Raw genomic sequence first — 3,219 nt, 5'->3', positions numbered from 1 at the left:
GTAAAGAATGTGGGACTGTTCAGGATATTTTGCTGTGGTAGATCATACTATGATTAGTCCCACTAATACCTTGACCATAAGTCAGAAAGTGTGAAGGAAGAATTTTAGAAATAGACTAAAAAGTCCTAAAATTGCTAAAATCTGACAAAACAAATAATATTAAAATGAGTTTAGAGATCAGTAGAAACTGAGAAATTTCCATAATGCTTGCTGACATTTCTGTTTTGCTAATTTCTTTTTTAACAGAAGTCAAAATTCAGCCTTCCTTTTAAGCATTTAAAGTGTTCCTCCTTGATTTTCAGTTTCCTCATCTATTTAGGCTATTAAAATCATTTTCATTAAGCCAGTAAATTTGATAGCTAGAACAAATTAGATATTTAGGAAGCAGAATTTTGCTGAGTTAATTTTAAGGGCATTAACTCACTGCCAGCTGCTAACTTTTCTACGCCTCAGTTTCCACATCTGTAAAATGAGAATGTCAATAGCATCGCCTCCTTCCTTTTTGTTCTCTCATCTATGTTTCTCTTGAGCTGTTTATGTGTTGAGATGAAAGTATCTAGTTTTATCTCTGTAAATGCTGCCAGGAGACCTGACACATATAGAATAATAACGTTAATAATAGCCCATTTTCATGCTAGACATTGTGAAAGTGTTTTACCTAATTTATTTACTTCTGAAAAAAAGCCAGCAAGAAAATAATATTACCTCCTCACTATTGATGAGGGCTCAGATGCTCAAGAAAGCGGCTTACATTGTGAAAAAGAGACACAGGTAGCAGATAATGAATCTGAACTTCAAACGCAAGTGGTATCACTCCATGTTTGCTGTACTGAATCCCTGAGGATACCTACCGATAGGCCCCACCCCTCTCTTTTGATACACGGTATGGTGCTCTACTATTACATTTTATGTTTTTTTTTTCTTTCTCAAAAAAATGTTCAAATATAAGGCCCTCTCAAGAGGTTAATATGAATACAGATACTCCAATGTTCACTACAGCACTATTTACAATAGCCAGGACATGGAGGCAACCTAACTGTCCATCAACAGAAGAATGGATAAAGAAGTGGTACATATATACAATGGAATATTACTCAGCCATAAAAAGGGATGAAATTATGCATTTTGCAGAGGTGTGGATGGACCTAGAGACTCTCATGCAGAGTGAAGTGAGTCAGAGAGAGAAAAACAAATATTGTATAATGTTGCTTGTATGTGGAATATAGAAAAATAATATTGATGAACTTATTTGCAAAGCAGAAATAGAGACACAGATGTAGAAAATGAATGTATGGGTACCAGCGGGAGAAGGAGCGGTAGAATGAACTGGGAGATTTTGGTTGACATATGTACCTATGTGTAAAAGAGGTAACTAATGAGAACCTGCCATACAAGCACAGAGAGCTCTACTCAATGTCCTGTGGTGACTTCAATGGGACTGAAATCCAAAAAAGAGGGAATATATATATATATATATATACACACACACACATGGTTGATTCACTTTGCTGTACAGCAGAAACTAGCACAACATTGTAAGGCAACTATACTCCAATAAAAAGTATTAAAACAAAACAAAAAAAGAGGTTAATACGGCATGTAATTCAGATATTGTCTTCGGTGTATATGTGGCCCGACCCTGTGAGGATGAGAGAGAGAAGGAAGGTAGGATGGGCAGTATGACCAAATGGTGAATTAAAGGGAGAAAGGAGAGGAAAAACACCTACAAGTAAAAGCAACTATCCAAATGTACTTCTATTTTGACCCTCAGTAAGACTGTGTTAGTCACTCAGTTGTGTCCGACTCTTTGGGACCCCGTGGACTGTCGCCCGCCAAGCTCTTCTGTCCATGGAATTCTCCAGGCAAGAATACCGGAGTGGGTTGCCCTTCCCTTCTCCAGGGGATCTTCCTGACCCACGGATCAGACCCAGGTCTCCTGCATTGCAGGCAGATTCTTTACCATCTTGAGCCACCCAGGGAAACCTAGTAAGATTAGTGTGGATTATTCTGAATTGAAGAGGATTTCTGGGTCTTTTGTCCTTATTATTTCTCATTAGTGTCTGTGGAATGACATAAAGTAGATTTGTTGAAGATGTGTAATCAGCTAGAGCCACAAACACTGCTTTCTCTCTGTTTTGGAAGAAGTTCTTGATGTCTTTGCCATCTGCAGTTGACTACTGTGAACGTGGTGAATTTACACATTCTGAGAATTAACAGAGAACACCTGCAATCCTTTTCTAGTCTGAAGCCTCACCTGAGGTAAAGTGTTAGCTTGCTCATTGAAAAGGACATGTATGTTTCAGACTGTTGGCCTTAGAGCCACAAAGATGAAATGATATTGTTCCTGCCTTTTGGTGGTAATAATCTAAAGGATGTTTTCGGCTTCCCCTGGTGGCTCAGCAGTAAAGAATTTGCCTGCAATGCAGGAGATACAAGAGACATGGGTTCAATCCTTGAGTCGGGAAGCTGCCCTGGAGGAGGGCATAGCAACCCAGTCCAGTATTCTTGCCTGGAGAGTCCCATGGACAGAGGAGCCTGGCAGGCTATGGTCCACGGGATCACAAAGAGTCAGACACGACTGAAAATGACTGAGCACAGCACAGTCTAAAGGAGAGATGGACACACAGGAAACTATGATGTAGTTAGTAAGTATAGTATAAGAGATGTAAGGCAAATGTAGTTTCCAAATTGCTGAGAGCTGAATTTGTGTTAGACATTGTCCCAACATTGTATGTCTATTATGTAATTTTATTCCTATAAAACCCACTGAGGTGCTGTGTGCTTGGTCACTCAGTTGTGTCTGACTCTCTCCAACCCCATGGACTGCCATCCACCAGGCGCCTCTGTCCATAGGGATTCTCCAGGTAAGAATACTGAGTGGCTTGCCATCCCCTCTAGTTTGTCTTCCCAACCCAGGGATCAAACCCAGGTCTCCTGCATTGCAGGTGGATTCTTTACCGACTGAGCCACCAAGGAAGCCCATTATCTCTTGTATAAGGGTAAACCCAGGGGCTCCAATAGAAATGTAAGCCATATTGCCATTGTATTAAGTTGTAATACAGGCTGGAGACTTAAATTTCTGCCTTTGGAAAAGAATACAAAATTCAATATACACGTTTCAGTTGAGATCATAACACACAGTGCCAGACTCTTGGGTTGAATCTGGTCTTAATTTACTTTTTGCTAGCTGTGCAACTTAGTATAAATTATTTAATACCA

Source organism: Bison bison, unplaced genomic scaffold, assembly GCF_000754665.1.
Source record: "Bison bison bison isolate TAMUID 2011002044 unplaced genomic scaffold, Bison_UMD1.0 scf7180017864296, whole genome shotgun sequence".
Lineage (NCBI taxonomy): Eukaryota > Metazoa > Chordata > Mammalia > Artiodactyla > Bovidae > Bison > Bison bison.
This window is presented reverse-complemented; position numbering follows the sequence as displayed.